The sequence below is a fragment of the Triturus cristatus genome, chromosome 2_2, assembly GCF_964204655.1.
Source record: "Triturus cristatus chromosome 2_2, aTriCri1.1, whole genome shotgun sequence".
Lineage (NCBI taxonomy): Eukaryota > Metazoa > Chordata > Amphibia > Caudata > Salamandridae > Triturus > Triturus cristatus.
The window spans coordinates 1116898826-1116920502 of record NC_140582.1 but is presented as its reverse complement, the minus strand read 5'-3'; positions in this window follow the sequence as shown (position 1 = coordinate 1116920502).

Sequence of the window (21677 nt, the reverse complement as noted above, 5' to 3'; positions counted from 1 at the left end):
AGGGCAGTCTTTATACTGCTTTTATTGATTTGGGGTCAGCTTTTGATCTCATTCCAAGGGCTACACTTTGGCAAGTACTTTATGATCAGGGGCTCCCCCACGACATCTTGGCACTTAAAATTCGCCTTCACGAAGGCAACTATGCGAAGGTACGCTGGGGAGACCAAACGCAATTGACATACCCAAAAAAGGTTATAAGAGGGGTGAGGCAGGGCTGTGTTTTAGCCCCCACCCTATTTTTTCTTTTTGTAAATGGGGTGGTGAATTATTTAGCGGAAGCCCATGCAGATGCCCCTTCATTGGGGAGTGTAAAAATAAGCACATTGCTTTTTGCGGACGATACGCTATTGGTTTCGAAAACCCCATGTGGCCTTCAACTCCTATTAGATCGCTTCATGTCTTTTTGTGTGAGGAGAGGTCTAGAAGTAAACACCTCAAAGACTAAACTATTGCTATTGAACCCCCACAAATCATTTAAAGGGAAACTTTCACTGGGGGGGGATTCCGCTGGAAAGGGTCGATTCCATTGTATATCTTGGCATAACCCTCACCGAAAAAATAGAATGGAAACAACACTAGGCCTGGGCGGTAAATTCCGTTCCGCTCGCGGAATTTCGGTAATTTTGCGTTCCGCGGAGAACGCGAAATTGCCCAAAAAGCTGCTTTCCGCGACTTCGCGACATTTTTTCTTGTTCTCGTTCTCAAAATGCGTGTTCGCGAGATATTTCTCCCCGAGCACGCAAACAGCAACTGTGAACAGGAAAAAAGCATAGCGAACAAGCAATTCCGCGTGTTCGCGGAATTTCTGCGTGTTCGCGGAGATTTTTTACCGTTTCGCGGAGATTTGCGTAACGCGATTACGCAAATTCTGCCCACCCCTAAACAACACATCTCAAAGCAAAATCCACAGCAGAGGAAGACTTCTGGGGCTATAATCTTAGAACATAGGTCATCACAATCTAGACCGATAGCAGCAACACTACAGATATATGATCAGAAGGTGGTTGGTTCGGCTCCTTACGGGGCCGAACTCCGGGGATTTGATAATTTGGAGGGTCTGCTTCTTGCAGAGAATAAATTCTTACGACAACTTTGTTCACTTCCCCAGAGTACCCAGCTCACTCCCCTACGACTAGATTTGAGCAGAACTACTATTATTGAAAAAGCGAGGCTTCGACGTCTTCTCTTTTGGCTTCACATTAAAAAAACATCTGAGCTTGTCCATTATGGGAATGCCATGGAGGAGATTTTTATGCTGGATCGTTTTAAAAAAATTGCTTGGTTTCGCAATGTCAAAACATTGCTGTTTGAAATAGGCCTGGGGAACCTCTGGGAAGAAAAATATCTAAGCTTACTACCTAGCAGAGAGTGGGTTAAGGCTCACTATTGGAAATGGGTGGCAGAGCGAATAGTTACACAAGTGAAAGGTGGTCGACTCACGATAGAGTTCATGGAGTTTAAGATGGTTGGTGTGTATGAGCCTTATATGGACCTTATTACTGTCCCGCAAGAGAGGAAGCTATTTATTCGATTTAGATTTGGATGTCTCCCCTTAAATTCCCTTACTGCATCATGGAATAGGGGCTCCCAAGTGAAAACTATCAACTGCCCATGTTGCCTTGAGATAGAGGAAACAACTAAGCATATTCTTTTTGCATGCCCTCTATACAAAAACCCAAGAACCATATGGTTAGCCCCTGTTTGCAGACAACTAGGAACCCGCAGTCACCTAGAGGCACTACGTATCCTCAGGACAGATACAAGGCCATTAATAGTATGTGCAATGGCCAAATTCTGAGGGAGGTTTTGGTTCATTAGGAGCAGTGCTTAATTTGTAAAATATGAAGTGCAGGTGCTCAAATCTTTGTCAGAGGCCACACCAACTTTTCTCTGGCTCGACCCACTTCCTCCACCGGCTCCACCCACTTCCTGTATTAGCTCCACCCACATCATCAACTGGCACTGCGAAAAGTCTGATGAATTTCACTAAGGGAGCCTTCCTCTTAATAAGGTTTTGAAAGGAGGTTCCCCTGCCCTGAGAACATTTTGAAAAAGATACAATTAAAAGTGCATTTAAAGCACAAATTTGGAATAAATTATCGGATATCACTAATGCATTGAAAAGGGACAATTCCAGTACTCTATGTGCTGATTTGGGGAAAAAGCCAATACTGGGGTAGGGTATGCCCTTTTTAATAGAGTCTATGCAGTGACTGAGTATATGACATCAAAGATACAACTTTTACATAGCTTATGTGAAGAAATAAACCAAAATGTTGTGAAAACACTAGTCAAAACAGATAAGCTGAATAAAATCATGAAATTCACTTGAATGAGTCACTTTGTCACTTCTGGTGGCCGAAGGGGTTTGGGATTCATAAATAGAGTTAGTATTCCGTTAAAGCGATTACTATTAGAGAAAAAATTAAAAAAGATGATAAACAATTGGACTTGTTATTATAACGTACTCCCTGGAGCTATACTACTCTCCCCCTCCACTGCCCTTAGCACCACGCCTTTGTCATATGATGTATTTTAACTGGATATGCCAGCATGATTGTCGAAAAATCTGAGAGTCACACCCCAAATCTTTTTAAACAAGATACTGATAATTCACAATGCTTGCAGCAGTGCTGCCATGGATGGGCTGCGGTACTCCACTGCTGACTATTCACCCAGGAGTATGGTAATGTTTGTTGCCTTCAAAGCTGCTGTAAGACGTCAGTGCCTTCACTCCATTGCTGACCATCCCTCCATTGCCTCTATGAATGCTCTAGAGGGTTTGCTGCTTCCTATTGCTGGGTGGGTCCCCAGGTCTAGAGTAACGTTTCTTAGCACAGAGGGGCTGGTGCATTGATCCCATTGCTGACTGTACCCCAGGGCTGTGGTGATGCTCGGTGCCTGCCTCTGCCTGCTACCACGGACATGCTGCTATATCGACCCCGCTGCTGACTGTACCCCAGGGCTGTGGTGATGCTATGTGCCTGCCTGTGGTTGCTACCACAGTCATGCTGCATCTATCTCACTGCTGACTGTACCCAGGGCCGGCTTTAGGGCGGTGCGACCGGTGCCACCGCACCGGGTGTTGGCTTCCTGGGGGCGCCGTGCTTGAACCTTTATTACGCTTTTGAAGCACCTGCTGCGGCGTTTCTTTCCCCCTGCAATTACCAGGCCTCACATAAATGTCAAGATAACTCCTGTGATTAATTATCGTCCTGGAGAGAGATCAGCATTTTGCATAGTTGAGGTTTTGACTTATGTGAAGTTAGTGCAGAGGGTTAATATGCCTGCTGCAAAGAACCTGTACCAAGTAGATTACAGAGTGCGTATGATGTACACAGATCAGCAGGTTACTGCTTTCAAAAGAAACGTCCTTTTGTTACTTGGAATTTATAACTTAAAGCCCTAATATAGAATAGTAGGCTATCAACTTTCATCCTAGAACTGCACACACACTGCAAAGTATACATTATTAGAGCATTGATTAATGTTGCAAAAAGGATTAATTTGGCTAGAAATCGATTCTTATTATTAAAGAGAACTCCCAACTATGCTGTTTCTTTTTCGACTCTGAGTTTGTGCTTCTCCACACCAAGCACTCTTAAACTATACTGCCTACCAATATGGATGACATGTGACTCCTACACTTTTAGTCTTTTGGCTTATGTAACATTTCCTATACACTGATTTACACACGTATGATTGATTGTGTCTGTGTAATGTGTGTGTGATGCAAAGTGCAGGGACACCCTACACTGGTATGAGTGGCGCTATATAACTAATTCAATGCATCTGAGAGAGTGTGGTTATGGAGACTTCCTCACTGTTAAAGGGTGCTAGTGAGAGACTCCCTGGTGGAGGTGGTCATTGGGGGAGCGCCAACAAACATTGTCGCACAGGGCGCCACCAGCACTAAAGCCGGCCCTGATTGTACCCCAGGGCTTTGGTGATGCTTGAAACCCGCAGCGGCTACTTACACAGCTGAGTTGCTAAACCGGCTTCCTGCCAGCGGTACGCAGAGGCCTCCCAGCAGGAACAGTGGTAAGAAATTAGGGGAAATGCGCATTTTCAAGATAACGACGGAGGGGGTGGAGGCTAGGTGGAAGTAGAGAGTAGAAAGAGAAAGTACTGCGAGCATCCTCTAAAGCGAGAACACCAGCAACATCCCGGGGTCAAGGCTGCTGTCTCTCAGCCTGGTATAAAAACAGATCCACAGTCATCACATGATGTAGTCTGCGAGAGCATTGAGAACCAAGTATGTTAATAACAAATCTTCACTCTGGAAGGGTGGGGGTGGGGCACATCCATGCACTCACTGGTGTGTGGGGCTGAGGTGGGAGGGGCCTTCCTGTGCTCGGTCTGGACACCCCCAGGAGATCAAAGGATGGGGCTTTTCGTCCATAGGGGTGGAGAGGAGCGATTCATCCAGGAAATTATAAGAAGGTTTGTTTTGGTAGGGCTTTTTAAAGCTGCCCTGCAAATGTGCGGTATTTGCCTTCGAAATTATAAAAAAGCCGGTGTCCAGGGCTCAGTGACTCTTCGTACATGTCACACTACTGAGTCTCAAAGGAGGGTGAAATCAGGGGCTTTTGGCTTTTTGGAGGATGAGGAAGATTTACAGAGCTGGTGAGCCGATCAGATTCCGTGGGAAGCATTTATCATGTTTTTTTTTTTTTGGTTGCCAATTTATATAGCGCGAACTCGACCCGAAGGTATTGGAGCGTTTTACATAGCACCGTATTTACATTACACATTCAGGCACGGGGAAATTACGTGATTTGCCGAGAATCACAGGATGTGGACGCGACCTCGAGGCTCAAACTCTGGTTTCCAAGAGGATTAGTAAAGTTTTAACTTCTTACCTTTACTCGTTAATTGTGGTGAGCCGGCCGACAGGGACACACACTGGCTGCACTGCCTTTGCTCAGTAAAAAACTGATTGAATGATTAGGCGGCCGCCGCGGCCTGGTGCTGCTTGCTACCATACAGTACTGCACTGTTCTACTGGCTGATCGATGCCTGCACAGGCGGCCCTTCTCTCAACGTAGTCGTCGGTCGGGGGTCGCCTGACTTGAACAACGATGATGACTCGTGGTGGGCAGTGTGAGATGCGGTGGTTATGCTGGGGGCGGGCTTGGCCATGTGGAAAAAATCTGCGCGCTGTGCGCGCACAGCCCCTCCCCCCGTCAGAACCAAAATCCAGCCCGCCCAAATAAATCAGTATGTCACTGCAAGTGGCAACACTGGAAAGGTCAACACTGCACTGTGAACTAAGTGCCGCAGAGCGCGGCCGCCACGATCAACATATATATAATTTATGAATCGGACTTGGGCTCAGCCTCAGGGCAGACGAGCTGATTAAGAAGTGTCTCACACACCCGCAACCAGACACTGTTAACCGCCGTGGCTCACAGTGAACATGCTGAGGCTGCATGCACCGAGGACAGACTTACGGTAAATTTAAAAAAAACAGCAATGTGTGACGTGTGCACCGGCACAAATTAAGCACTGATTAGGAGGCAGAAGCTAAAATGAATTGAGCATATCATATGTTGAAGTATTACCCTGTACAAAGTGTCCAGTTCATACTTGATGTCTTATGATTATGGCACTTTATGACTCATATACAAACTATAGTGAACTGAGCTAATTTGCACTTTTACTAACTATGCACTAGCACTTTTTGTATTTTCTATGTGTTTTTAGCATGTATGATTTTAATACCTGGGAAGCCAGTTTTTTTAACTTGTCTTAACTGTTTTTTATCTCTTAATGGCTCGGTTTTTAATATGCTTTGTTATTCCATAAATAATGTCATTTAGTTTGGCTTACAATTTTATCCTGCAAATCTTTGCTTCAATTATCATATTTATGTATCCCTCTGTACTTTGATGGTCTCAAGGACCGAATAAAGTTAATGATGATGATGATGATGATGATAAGCACATGCACTCTAGCACGGGTTAGCAGTGGTAAAGTGCTCAGAGTCCTAAAGCCAACACAAGGATGCAGTAAAAAGTGGAGGGAAGCAGGCAAATAGTTGGGGGAAGACCAACTACGTATGACAGGTCCAACACAAGTCCAATCTAGGTGAAAGAGAGCTACCCAACCTCTAGGGAGTTCTCATCACTAAGGCAGAAAAATCTGGACAGACCATCAGCATTGGCATGGTCTACTCCTCCTGGTTTGTGTTCCACCCTTAAGTCCATAATCTATAGGTAAATGGACCACCTCAACAATGTGAGATATTCATCCTGTATTTGCATAAGTTACCTGAGGGGTCTATGGTCAGTCTAAATGAGGAAGTGAGTGCCTAATAGGTATGGCATCATCTTTTTCAGTTCCCAAACCACTGCAAAAGCTTTTCTCTCTATTGCACTCCACCTCTTTTCCCTGGGGAGTAACCTCCTGGAGACAAAGGCTACAGGTTGATCCAAACCCTATTCATTGAGCTGTGAAAGTACTGCCCCTATACCATGATCTGTGGCATCTGTCTTGAGCACTGGAGCTGTGCACACGGCTTGCTTCTGGGAGTAAAATGCTCTGTGGCATGCGTCAGTCCAAATCACATTTCTGGGCTGCTTTTTCAATGTCGGCTCAGTCAAGGGGGCAACAACTGTGCCATAAACCTTGACAAACCTCCTATATTAGCCAGTGAGATCAAATAATGCTCTGACCACAGTTTTAGTTTTGGGGATGATGGTTTCTATCGTGGCCTGAAGGGGTTGCACCTTCGCCCTCCCTACTAGGTATCCCAAGTACACCAAGGACCCCTGTCCTATCTGACACTTACTGGCCTTGATAGTGAGGTCTGCCTAGTGTGGGGTCGAGAGCCCTTCCTGGAGGTAAAAGAGGTGGTCCTCCCAACTGCTACTAAAGACATCTATATCATCAGGTAGGCAGCTGGGATGGCCTCCAAACCAGAAAGGACCTGGTTCACCAGTCTCGTGAAAATGGCAGGGCCATTCTTTAATCCAAAGGGCATCGCCCTAAAGTGATAGTGGTCCTCTTGAGTGGAGAACGTTGACCTCTCCTTGGCTTCCCCTATTAGGGTGATCTGCCAGTACCGTTATGTAAGATCAAAGGTACTTAAGTACAGGGCAGACCCTAACCTGCCAATTAGCTTATCTGCTTAGGGATAGGATGAGCATCAATCTTTGTCACAGAATTCAGCCCTCTGTAATCCACACAGAAACTCAGTTCAGGCGTGGTGCCTGGTGGGGCAGCTTTTGTTACCAGAACCACAGGAATGAACCAGGGGCTACTGGAGGGTTATTTCACCCCCAATTCCAGCATCTTAGGGACTTCACCCATAATGCTGACCCTCACCTTATCCAACAAATTATTCTTGGCATGGAGGTTGTCCCATTTGTCCATAGCATGGATACACAGGTGGGAATTCCTAGGAGTAAGGGAGATTAGAGAGGAGTACTGTTCCAACACTTGCCTACAGTCCCTCTGCTGTCTAGGAGTCAGGTTGGGGGAAATGATTACTCCTTCCACAGATCCATCCTTCTCCTTGGAGGCCAAGAGGTCAGGAAGAGTTTCACTCTCCTCTTCCTCTGCTCCATCTGTCACCAACAACATGGTGAGCTCAGACTTCTCAAAGTGTGGTTTGAGGCAATTGACTTGAAGTTCCCTGTGATGTTGCCTGCTGGTCTTAAGGGTCTCAAGGTCCACCACGTAACTGGCTTTACCCTTCTACTTAATTACCTCATAAGGCCCAGTGACACGGTCCTCAAGGGCACTGGCTCCACTGGTTCCATAATCCCACACTTTCTGTCCAGGCTTTAATTTCACAGTTGTAGAACTTTGTTTTTTCATTACAGCCTTCCAAGTTGTCAGAAGCTTGCTTCCATAACTTAGCTCTTTGGCTAAGAAAGGCCAGTGGGTAGCTTAATACATCCTGGGCAACCTTCCTGGGAGCCTGCTCCCACTGTTCCTTCACCAAAATGAGATATCCTCTGACGAGGCGACCGTACAGAAACTCAATGGGGCTAAAGCCCACTTCAGCCTGCAGTACCTCCCTATAAGAAAACAACAGGGGGTACAAGAGGATATCCTACTTTTTCCAAAGGCCCTCAGCCAGACTTCTAACCATACCTTTTAGGGGAATATGTGACGTTACTTTGCATGCATTTACAACACATGCCTTTGCAATGCAGTCAGTACAATGACTGTGTTGTTACCATGTGTACCATTACAGCGCATGCCATTACAACGACTTGCTGCAGGGAGTGCTGGAGTTTGGAATAGTATAATTTACTATTCCAACTCCAGTCTGTGCAACAGTGGGGAAGGTGTTGGATTTAGGATCCAGCACCTAAAGCCCCGTACAGCAAGTCGTTGTTAATGACTTGCGTTGTAATGGTATGCGTGGTAACAAAGTCATTGTACTGACCGCATTGTAATGGCACAGCATTGTACCGACAGCATTGTAAATGGTGTTTCCCCTTTTAGAGTCTTGATGACTCTATGAACAAGCTATTTTGTCTCTGGGATGTAAGGTGTGGAGAACTTGAAATAACTAATTGTCAGAATTCTTTGAAAATAAAATCAACCTGTTAGGAAAGGGCCTCTTTTTGTATGGTTGACCCCTCACTTTTTGCCTGGTGTTTATGCTCTTTGACTAAGTGTGCCCCGGGTTCCTGCTAACCAGGTAACCAGGGCCTACGTTCTTTCCCTAAAACTGTACCTTTGCAACCCCAATGGCCACATGTAAATCCCTTGTAAAAGGTACCATGGGTTCCAAGGGCACTGTCACCAGGGAAGGCCTCTAAAGACTGCATCACCTATTGTGCCACCCATAGAGGCCCTGCAGCTTGACACACACACTGCCTGTTTTGGTGTAGAGAAAAGTGAAGAGTCAACATGGCATGTGTGCCATGCCTACAAATCACTGCCTATGACATAGGTAAGAAACCCCTCTGGCCGGGTGCACTATAATAACACTGGTGAAGGTACAGGTGCATGAGCTCTGTACTTCTACAGTGTATAAGTGCATTTTATTTATTTATTTTATAATTTAATATAGCGCTGAATCACCCCAGGGGGTATCTCTGCGCTTGTAACAACTAAACAACCAGGCAAAAAGTTAGAAGAGATGAGTTTTCAGAAGCTTTCTGAACTGGAGAATGGTCATATCGGTGCGAAGATATTGTGGAAGGCTATTCCAGAAACTCGGGGCAAGGTAGGAAAAAGCTTTGCCTCCGGTGTGCATTCTTAGATATTATATGTGCAGCAAAGCCATAAGGAGTGTATGGCCTGGGAGTTTGTCATTACAAGCTCCATAACACCTTAATGGCTTTACTGAATTCTGGGAAGTTTTATATCAAACTTCTCAGCCCATTAAACCCACATTGATGGGCATGGTCCAAGGAGGGGAAGCTTCAAAGGCTTGCCGCGTTTGTGAGCTGACCAAGCCATTTTCTGCTCCCAGCAACTGGCCCCCATCGGTTCTAACATCCACTTAGAGAGGGAGAATCACTGGGAAAACCAAGATAGGAGGAGAGGTGTGTCCAACTTTGCCAACTCTACCCCTTAGGTGGGTGAGGTAAAGTGAAGCACAACACTCAGTCCCCGCCATCTTGAAGATGAGGAGACCCAGCCAACCAGAGAGAGACATATGCCTACCTCTGACTGTAGGGTGGCATAATAGGGGATGTACCCAGAACAAGGGAAGGACCCATTGGTCTCCACCTGTACCTACCTGGAATGCCCCTAAATTTAGTATTTAGAGGCAACCCCAAACCTTGCCTCCTCAGACAAGCAAGAAGAAGAAGGACCGAAGAGCTGTGCTGAAGGAAGAAGAGGAGGACACCAACTGCCTTGGCACAAACTCTACCAGCCTGTCCCAACATCGTCCTCCTCCAGTGGAATCTTGGCATGTCCTGCAGCCACCTGCAGCCAGCACCCCCCAAGAACCCACAGCACCTGCCCTGCCTTCACTACAATGACTTTGTCTCCCTTGAGCACTGACCTTGCTCAAACACCTGACTCTGGCGCCAGCCAAATCCGCGAGCCTGTACCACTCTGCACCCGACACCCACGTCCCGAGTTCGAGTGGCCCAACACTGCAAGGATGTCCCCCCAACGATCCTGACCTGGGCCCTGGTGAGCCCTGACCTACCTCAAGTCTCCCGGCGATGCCTGCAGCTTCTATCTGGAAGGTTCCGCTACCACGACCGGAGCCGGTAAAGAACCCAACACCTCAAGACACCCCTGCACCAGACGGCCTTGAGTGGCCCAACCAACGGTGTCCAGGCACCCCCTTGCATCCCAACATACCTCTGCAACTAGTGGTTGCCTCCAGGAAAACTCCCTGCTCAAAGCTGCAGTGTTTATTCCGACCGGAGATCTCCAATTGAAATCAACAGGGCACCCGATGGCAAACCAGTACCCTGCACCTGGCCGACCCTGTACCACTGTGAGTGCACCTTGTGTGCTAACTTGGATACCTCATTGCCCTGAGCTTAAACCTAGGAGCTTTGCTCCGTCAACCCTGTGGATTGCCCAAGAGCAGCCACCAACCGACGGCCCCCAAGCCGCATAGGCTAACATTGGGCCTCAGCACTCTGCACCCGGCTGCCCTAGTGCTGCTGATTGTGCTTTTTAAGTTCATCCTTGACCCTGGGGGAACGTTTGTTCTAACCCCAGATAATCAACCCCGATTGTTTACCTGCAAAATGATAACCTCATTTTTCTCCATAGGTTTGCATTGACTGTTTTCCTCTGAAAAAGTTCTAAGTGTAGAGTGGGTTTGTATGAAAACCTAAGCAACTGTGTTTTAATACAAAACAGTAATACTTACCTTTATCTAGGAAATGTCCCAGTGTGATATTGACGCATATCACACTGAGTAGAAAAAGTAATCCAAAAAGTACTTTAAAGAGTAATCTGAAAAGTAATCACAAAGAAATTACAAATATCTATGGTCTTGTCATATTTTACAAAGATGTAACAAAGTCAATTTCATCCAGCTTGCTTGTTTTGATCAATCTGTCTTGAAAAATACAATTCCACTTACCTGTACCAAGTCCTGCTTGGTTCTAAAAGTAAAATACAACTAAAGAAATATTTTTGATACAAACAATTGGTCTGAGTTCAGTCTTTGAGTGTGGAACATCATTTCTTGCCTGAGTGTGTACAATAAATGCTTAACAGTACCCTCTGATAAAGCCTTACTGCTCACCCATACTACCACAAATAGAGAGTGAGGTATTATCTACTTTTACCTCTGTAAGCTTTTGGGGATCCACTGGACTCTGTGCACACTATACCTTTCTTTGGTACATTATATACAGAGCCAGCTTCCTACAAACCTCATTTATAAGAACTTCCCAACAGCTCTAAAAGGTTATATGAAAACATGTGCTATTAACCAGGCCCCCAACCCCCTGAATGTCATCAATTTAGTAAGCTTTGACCTATGTTCCTTGGAGCAGGGGCAAAGGAGGCTATCACAGGCCAAATTGGGATCCCTCTTAATCGATAATATATATATTATAATCCACATTTGTAAAGCGCAAACAATCACCCGTAAGGGTCTCTAGGCGCTGGGGGCCATCCGGAAGATTAAGCAAGCTATTGCCCAGAGTCACATGGTGTTGGACTAATCTGCCACCGGTGCCGGGGATCAAACTGTGATCCCCAGATTACGGAGTCAGTCGCCCTGGCCGCGGCACCACACCTCTTCCCATCGATACGTTCCTTAGGATAACAGCTAGTTTGAATCTGGTGATTGCCCCAGCTCCAAGGGAGCTTCTCAATCTCTTGTTAACCACAGCCAAGCTCCCAGGAAGCTGGAAATGTGCACAAAGGAGACCCATTCTGAAGAAACCTTCAGCTAACCGAATTGTTCTCCCTAACTACTGCCTGATTTTCTTACAACCATCACTGGCCAAAATGTCAGAAGAATATGTCAACTCAAAATAGTCATAATTTCTGGGAGAACATAAAATCTTAGGTAACTTACAGTCAGGTTTCACAGCATCCCATAGTACAGAGACATCCTTGGCGGCAGTTTCTGATACCATTAGACTTTTCCTTGTTGCTGGGACTACCATTATGCTGGTCCTTCTGGACCTGTCTGCAGCGTTTAATATGAACTCTCATTATCATTTTTGTTCATAGGCTGTATGAGTCTGGCATATGTAGTAGTGCCTTTCTCTGGCTCAAGGATTTCTTAGACAATCAAACCCAAAATATCTGTCTTAACTCCTTTAGGTCTAAAATCTTAAAAATCAGCAAAGGAGTTCAACAGGGTTCCTGCTTGAGCCAGATGCTATTTAAACATTTGTATGGCACCCATGGCACAGATAGTGAGAACGTATGTGTGTGTTAGAAATGGGATTTCTGGTTGGCTAAGGCTTGCGCCAAAGCCAGGCAAAAACCACCACTCTAGTCAGGGCAAGGGAGTTACACGCCAAAGATAACCCCTGCTCACCACCTTGGTGGCTTGGTACGAGCAGTCAGGCTTATCCTGGTGGCAATGTGTAAAGCATTTGCGCACGCACACAGCAACAACATCCCAGGCACACCACAAAAGGAACTCCACACAAGGTTATATAAAAAATAGCCTTTGTATTCTCATAACACATTAGAATAGTAATCACACATGTACACTGTGCCAACTGGCACTGGGCAATATTTACAAGGGATTATATACACCTGACAGGGCCAACTGGACCACTGTCAGTACCATCACAAAGTGAACTTAGTAAAAGTAAGACAGATCATAAACGTACAACCAGTAACCACTGGTAATCACTGTACTTAGCATCAGCCTGTAACATAAACTACATTATGCACAGTATGACATTAGGCGCAAATTACATTCTGCTCCAACCTCACCAGCATAAACAAATTATGCAATCCTCTCACGAGTCTAAACACATTACACCCTAACCTCCTAAACGCAACTCACATTAGGGGCATAAATCACACAGAGAGACATAATCTCACTAGCATAAACCATGATATGCAAAACAACCTCATAATCATAAAAGACCACATTTAGAGGTATAACACAGTGTGCGTAAAACTTATACATGAATTACATTTCCTAGCACCAAAATCACATTAGGGCCTGGCGTCCTATTTACCTCCCAGTCCCCCTGGCCAACTGGCCATCTCAGAAAAGGGGGCTCAAATGCCCTGTGTCTCCAAAGTCAGGGCGCGCTGCCTAGCAGCAGAATCCAATTGCGCCACTGCGCAAACCTAAACGGTGCAGCTGGCATTCAGTACTGTGCAGCTATGAAGGGATGAGGGCGAGGGAGTGCGTCTCACTCCTTGCTTACAATCCATGTCCCCCAAAGGACTGTGCGCCTAAATGGTGCAGCTGCCCACTAATTGCTGGGCAGCTGTAAATATCCAATGAGGCCTGGCACCACTGTACCCTTTAATTCAGTGTGCCAACGTTGGAGCCACCCGGAGCTCTAAAACAATCAAGGCCACAACTGAGGCAACCACAGGCTCCTCTGGCCCTTAAAACAAATATACCCCCTTCCGCTCTCTGGCTGGGCCACGCAGGGAAAACAATAATGGGGCCAGGCACCGATAGCGTGCCTCGAAATGGACCCCCCTCTCCACCTACTCCACTCACCAGACGCCGCGTGGCACTCTGCGCTGCTTGGCCCTTGAGACACAACAGGCCCCCACCCAGGAAACTGCTCCCGCAATGGTGGAGCGGCCCACTGCCAGCTGGGGCCGCTCACCACCTGAGCACTCACCGGGGATCACTTGTGCGGTTCCGGGTCTCCTCTCGCGGCATGCACTGGAGAGCCCCTGCTCCTCAGGGACTCTCTCTCACTGTGCATTGTGGTGGGTAGTATCTCGCGGCGCATCTCTACTTCACCCGGGCCCCCTCCTGGGACCCAGGACTTTTCCGGACACCGCGGGCTCCCTCAGCTCATGGGAGCCCTGCCGACCAGCCGCAATAATCCTTGCTTCTCCTCACCCGGGCACAGTCCAGCGCGGGAAGGGCTCCCGCCTGGAGTCTCCCCTCCTTCTCCTGTACCAGCGGCGTGCGTGGGACTTCCCTCGAGAAACCGGACGTCCCGCCCACCGTCAGGCAAAACGTTGCCTGACTTCCTCCCGGCCGCGGCGGTGAACTTTTCTCTGGCACAGATGCGGGGTGGGCACCTGAACGGCACTAAAACGCAGGGTGGGCACCCTCCGCTGAAATAAGTAGCAGGAGGGCGGGGTGGCACCCGAAACAGCACTAAAACGCGGGGTGGGCACCGCAGCTGAAATAAGTAACAGGAGAGCAGGGTGGCACCCGAAACGGACTAAAACGCGGGGTGGGCACCCTCAGCTGAAATAAGTAACAGGAGGGCGGGGTGGCACCCGCTCTCCTCAAAACAGGCAAATCAGAAATCCAAGCGCGGGGTAGGCACCCGCAATGATGCCTGCATCATGGAGAAATTCCTCATGCCGTGATTCCCCCCTTCAAGTCGAGCAGCCCAGCGCTGCGGAGCCCCTGTGGTCCTCCTCATTGGGGAAAATAGGAGAATCCAGCACAGCACCCACGAGGCACCACAAGCACCAAAACAGTCCTCCCCACAAGAAAAGAGCAAGTCCAGCAAGAGTTCCCCCAGGGATCAAGGGGCAAGGCAAGGCCCAGGGAGGCAAGCCCTCCCCTGGGCCCCAGCAGCAGCATGCCCCAGCAGGAACAGCAACCAAGAACTGAACAACTTTCATGGTGTCACAGCCCCTATATTTATACAAGATTTTCTTTGTCAGAACTGTAGGGCAAGGGGAGAACCAGTTACAACTGGTTCTGGAGCACTTTGTTTTGCTCAGCCCCTCTCCCTATTCACAGGACAGGCTAGGGACATCAGACGCACCACAGGAGGTGGAGCCAGCATTGTAGAGGGAAGGCACAGTCCTATTCAGGTCCCAGGTGCAACTCCTCCCTCCCATCTACATGCAGATCTCTCCATTCACCACCGGGCAGACTCACCCTGGCTCCTGGAATTCCCCAGCCCTCTCAGCTCCTGTCAATCACAAGCCAGACATGCACTCCACATCAGGCAGGCAGACACACAGTACACAGAAAAGCCAACTTCTAGAAGTGGCACTTCTCCACTAGTCACCATAAATCTGTGCACACCATTGCGCACCATTTATTCTCACGAGTTCGCACATACTAAATTTGACCCTGCACTCCTCTCACACCAGGAACTACCAGGGACACACATATCCCCCATGCATTCCTATGGGAGGGCAGGCCCATCTCACCACACATACACAGAGAGCGCACACACTTTACACTGGACCCCAGTGCTAAAGTGCTCAGAGGCCTAAAATCACCAACACCAAGTTACAGAAAAAGGCTAGGAGAACGCAAAAAGTTTCGCGGTGAACCTGCCAAAAGGGCCAAGTCCAACAGTATGGATTTGAGATAGTATCCTATGCGGTTGATACACAATTGCTTATCTCCTTTGGACCTGATTCCAAGAAAGTTCAGTTGCAATTTTCCCACTTTATGTGTGAAATTGCAACATGGATGACAAATAATTGCCTCCAGTTGAACGGAATAAAAATAGAGAGTCTACTTTTTGGCAAAGCCCTGGAAATCTGTCCAGCTGATTGGTGGCTATCTGAGATTGGCCCTACCCCCATGCCCAAGCAAGTAGTAAAAAATCTAGGGGCCAGAATCGATCAGTCTTTATCAAGGAAAGCCCAGGTAGAGTCTACCTGTGGCACCTGCTCTGCCACTATACAGCTTTTAAGGAAAAAATGTTCATGGCTCCCCTTAGATATAGAAAGACGCTAGTCCAAGCTTTTATCACCAGTCGCCTGGACTATGGTATTGCACTTTTTGGAGGAGCTAATGACACCTTGGTATCAAAACTCCAAGTGGTACAGAATACTGCTGCCCAGATAATTTGCAACTTGCCTCGCCGTACTTCCATGGGACCTGCATTGGTTTCCCATAAAAAAAATACATTCTTTATAATATGTTGCTTGACACAGAAAGCCTCAATTGCCCACTTATCTGTATTTTAAGCTTTGCCTGTATCAGCCCTCCCACACCTTAATATCTTCTAATAAGTCTTTTCTAAAAAATACCTCGCTTCCGCACGGTCAGATTTGGTGGTAGATCATTTTCTTACCTAGCACCATTTTTTGGGGGATATAGTTCCTGTGTCCATACGGTTATGTGAGGATTGTGCTTAGTTAAAATAATTTATTAAAAACATGGCTCTTTAATGTTTCTCCCTGATTCTCTGGTGATCATTCATGCCAATATGCTGTGCCTAGTGCCAAGATGCTCCCCGTACCTGAGGATGTCCTTATCTTAGGCCAAAGGAAAAGTGGGGCAAGCAATACAAAGCTCTTCTCTCAGCCCAATTGTCCTACCAGGGGTATTTTGTGAGCCAGCTCCAGTTGGGAGTCCCTCTAGCCTTGGAGGACCACCAGGGCCCTTCTTGTCCCATGCACGGGAAATGTAGGCTCACTGTAAAGGAGTTTGTCCTCCCAGTATAGCTGATAGCTCTCAGATATGTCACCGGCTGCTTGGGCTTTAGCCTGGTGCCTCATGCTCTCAAGAGTTGGGCACTCCCTCTGTGCCCAGCAGAATTCCTCCCTGGTGGGCATCCTTCTGCATACCAATCAGCAGGTGTAGGTAGGTCACCAAAAGAAGTAATGCCCTCGTCAGTGGACTTTGGAGCAGCCACCGCAAGTGACCCATCCATCACACTGGGGTTACATTCAGGGCATGTTGTCTACCCCCTCTTTCTTTCCCCTTTTTAGCAGCTGGTTGGGCCATTGTTCCAGGCTCCAGCCCTTTTTGACTCCGTTCCCGGGCAGCCATGGACCTTGTCGTGGCACAGATCCAATCAGGTAACTCCAACATCTACATATGAGACGTGAGCTCCATATCTTTCCAGATAGTGTGGTCAAGGTAATTATGCAACAAACAGTCCACAGGCATGGCAGGCCTCACAGCAACTTTCAGAGGACCTATAACCCCCCACTCAAATGGAACCAGGGCAACAGAATAAGGATTCTCCCTGTTGTCAGCCAACACAACTTGATGGAATGCATTGAGAATCACCTGCTTTGGGGACACCAGCTGACTCACTCCTTACCATAGTCATGCTGCCACCTGTCCATTAAGGCCTCCACCCCTTGGCTGTTGATGGTGACCGATTGCCTATACTGTGTAGAATTTGATGAAACATGGATATTATGAACCATCTCACTGTCACCCGGAGACACTAAGGAAAGCTCTCCTAGCTCCCCCCATTAACTGGGACAAAATCTTCCCCCAGCACTATGCTAGCCACACCTGGGTTCTTACCTCCAGTGGGAGGGTGTGCTATTTTTGGACGCTTTGGATCCCTTTTGTAGTGTCTACAATCACTGCACTTAGGGAACTTGGGAGTTTTGGGTTGCTGACTTTTGTGAGGGTAAGTTGACTTCCGGTGGCCAGATTGGGAATGAGAACCAGACCCTTTCCACTGAGAATCATTTTGGGGGCCTTTAGAGAACTCCATCTTTTTATCTTCCCCCTCTTTCTTCTGTTGAGAACCATGACTACCCTTTTGGGATTCCCCTCAGGTAACTACATGGACACTGTGGTGCTGATCCAGATATCTGCCGCCACGGCAAGCTTCCTGGAGTCAGTCAGCTTGCTACCCACCAGGTATTGGCACAGCTCTAGAAAACAACTCTTAAGAATGTGCTCCTTCAAAATTAGGTTGTATAACCCTTCAAAATTATAAATATTGCTTCCCATCACTCCGCTCTTCAGTGCTGTGCTAGCGTAGGCCAGGAAATCCACCCATTTCTGTTTAGTGAGCTTTTGACTAGCCCTGAACCATTGCTTGAACGTTTTAGGTGTCAACTGAGTAAAATGGACTTCATGGCAGTGTAGTAGGTCTGGTCCCTCATCTCTAATGTAAGGATTGTGTTCCTCCCAACTGTTAAACTACCAAAGTCTAACCCCCCTTAACTCCCCTGAGACTCTGTGCACTCTTAAAGCCACTTCATAGGCTGCCAGCCATTTATCCACATCATCCCCCACGTTGAAGCTGGGCACCAAATCTTTGGATATATGGACTTTGGACTCACTTGAAGATCCTCTACGTATGTTGCCACCATTACTGCTGTTGCTGGACCCCACTTTTAGGGCTCTTATGTCCACCTCTCTCTGGCTGAGCTCATAGGCCTTCCTCCTCTCCTCTGTTAGATCTGACATCTTTTGGCATGGTTTCCTGTTTTATGACTATGTGCTGAGCTTAGTATTTGTTGGTTTTAGAACTCTGGGCACTTTCCCACTGCTGACCAGTGCTAAAGTGTATGTGTTCTGTGCCTAAAATGTAATGACATTTTGTTGTTCCATGATTGGCATTTTTGATTTGCTAATAATTCCCTAGTACCATGTACTACATGTGCCCAGGGCCTGTAAATCAAATGCTACTAGTGGGCCTGCAGCATTGATTGTGACACCCACATGAGTAGCCCTTTAAACATGTCTCAGGACATGTCTCAGTAATGCTACTTCAGAGCCTCTGCGTGCCCTTTTAAAATGCCATGTTGACTTGGCACATTCACCTACATGCCAGGCCCAAATCTTCCCATCTATTACATGTAAGGCACCCTTAAGGTAGGCCCTAGGCAGCACCAAGGGCAGGATGTAGTGTATTTAAAAGGTAGGACATGTGCTTTTAACTTTTACATGTCCTGGTAGTGAAAAACTGCTAAATTCATGATTCACTAAAGCAAGGACTATCTCTTCCATAGCCTAGTATTGGAACTGCCTTGTAACACTTTACAAGTGTGACTTCCTATTTGAAGCAGATAAAAAATAGGCGTTTGGTATCTCTGAACTCACTGTTTAAAAACACATCTTTTAGTGTAGTTGGCTTTAAAATTGCAGGTCTGAAAATGCCACTTTTAGAAAGTTGCCATTTTCTTAATTAACCATTCTGTACCTCTGCCTGTCTGCAGAATACATGTCTGGGTTGGATGTTAGTTGGGCTTTGTGAATTTACTCTAGACAATCACACACAAAGGCAGCTGAAGTGTGCCCTTCATATCATGATGGCCCATCACCAGGATTATAAGCCTTCCTTAGCTGTAGTGGTGGGAGGAGTTGACATTTGCACTGAATAGGGCTGTGCCTGTGCCCTCACAAAGAGCTGCATACCCCCCCTGTAGTATGACTGGAGCCAGGGCCAGCAAGGGCAGGGTCTTGTACACTGCAAAGACCTTTATTTGAGGCCTCCATACTTCAAAGGCTGAAATAGGTATAAGTACTAGACCTCTGATACCCTATACTCAGAACACTTCTGGACTGAGGACATTCTGCCAGGAGAAGAGCTGTTGTGGTGCCAGAAGGGACAGCCACGTTGCTGCTTGCTTTACTGTGTTGGCCTGATGCCTGCTGCTTCTTGCCTGGGAGTGAGAGGACTGGACTTTACTCTTTGCATCCTGTTTTCTAAGGTTCTCTAAGGGCTTGACTGAGCTTGCCTGCTGTTGCTGAAGTCTAAGTTAAATTAAAGAGTACGCCTGCATCTTGCTACCAGCACATTGACTCCTCTGTTATGAGTCCTGCCCTGCCAAGTGGTACAAAACCAGTTCTGGGGCCTTGGAGGTGAATTTTGTGCTGCAACCAAGGAACTGATACATCGACTCCAAAACATCAGTTTCAAACCCGTTCATCCCTGTGAAATTGAAATCGCTGCCGCCTGCACCAAAGCCATGGAAAACACTCGCTGAGCGTGTGACGCAACAACCTCGACTTTCAAAGCAGCCCTGGTAAGGTAAGGTCATTTTTTCTATTGCATATAGTTAAATAAAACCATTACAAAAAAATCAACTAACTTTTGTCAATGAAAACACTATCAGCAATTATGTTTAAAAAAGAGAAGAGAAAAGAGGAGGATATGTCCATTTCCTAAAGTTCAGAATCGTCATAATTAGTCAGCATTGTTCACTACACAAGTTATTACTCAATTTTTTAACTTCTTTTGTCCTATTGCTAAAAACATGTGAAACATAGTGTTTAGTGCCAAGTTTTACTGGTCTGCTACATCGTTGCTGGAATCATGAGTTAAAAATGCAGTCCTACGATGCAGTGTTTCTCTCATTGCAGGCGGTCGTCAAATTTCATTGTGGCAGTTATATGCAAAAAGTGCTGGTGTGCGTGAATCCTTGACTACACTGCTATAATCATGGACAATGTGCAGATATAAACTAGATGTTACAAGACCTCAGATTCCTGTGCGATCTCAAGTGCATTATGAGCTTTAAAACAAGTTGATTTCTAGAAGTTCACAGTCATCTATCTCCTATTTGAAAATCAAGTACAAATAGCTAGTTTGCTTGTCGCTTTTGATGCCAAAGAACATATATACGTTGGCGCTATGTGTTTGATTTAGATAATATTAGGCTAACTTTCTGCAGAAATTTGGCTGCCCTGCAAGAAGTCTGAAGCAAATGGCAGTTCAATAGTTGCATGATGGCCGGTTGACATGATCTAACTTGCGAAGCGCGGGGTGCATGAAGTATACATTGCCGTCTCAGCTTATTCACAGCTGAGCAAATGCACACTAGGTGGATGAGAGACTCTTCGGCTTGGGAACAAAGTCTGCAAAGCATGGTTGGCCATGATTGTTTCCATTTTGAAACCTGATCTTTTTTGGTGAAAGCTCCCAACCGGATCAAAAGTGGCTGATGCTAGATCGATGTGCTGACTGAGGTACGGCTGAGGTAATTGCATCTCTTATGAGGATAAGACCATCCGCCGTGTTTGTTGTTTCGATAGGGCAGCTTTATCCATTACCCAGGCCTTTTGCTTTGCTGCATCGTTACTTATTGTTTTAAATGCATTGAAACTATAATCAGTGTTCCAAGCATCATGCATATCAAGCGTTGTCAATGTTTGTTCGAGAAAGGTGTGCCAAGCTTTTCTTCCTTTGGGTTGGTTCTTTATTTCTGTCCATCAGTACCCCAACAAGGAGTCCTCTGGTGCTGCTTTTAGTTTCCAGCACATCTTTATTGATGCTGCTTGTCTGATCGGATGTTGGTTTAATAACCCGAATTCCAAGCTAACTTGGGCTTGAGATGTAAGCTGCGGAATCCAGAATACTTGTTTAAATAGGCCTGATTGCAATAGGTTCAAAAAGTTGGCATCTTGTCCTTTGTATACTTCGGAGCCGTCTGTGAGAGTTGGAATGAACTTGGCAGCAATAACTTTTAATAGGTGAGCGTTAGATGGACACTTTAATTTCAGTTTTAATATGTTCAGCGTAAATCGTTGTTTATTTGCTTGAGCTTTTCTGGTGTTTAAGTGGTCTTTGAGTGTAAACCTTGTGTCGACCACTACTCCCAGGTATTCATAGGAGGCACTCTGCTCTATTATACTTCCTGCTGCATACCACTGGTGATTTCCCCTATTGGGCACTATTTTTGCTGAGAAACACATGACCTTAGTTTTCTTGTAGTTGAGAGACAACCCGAGCTCCTTGCTGTATTCCACCAACTTTGTGATCAAGCGCTGGAGTCCCACTGGCCTCTGACTGCATAGGACGATGTCATCTGCGTACTGCAATCTTTTGCGGTTTGCGATCTTCGGGGGTCACTTTGCACTTCTGATAGCCTCCTATCTAAGTCTGCGTGAAGATGTTAAAAAGACTTGGTGGCAGCACGTATCCCTGCTTTAG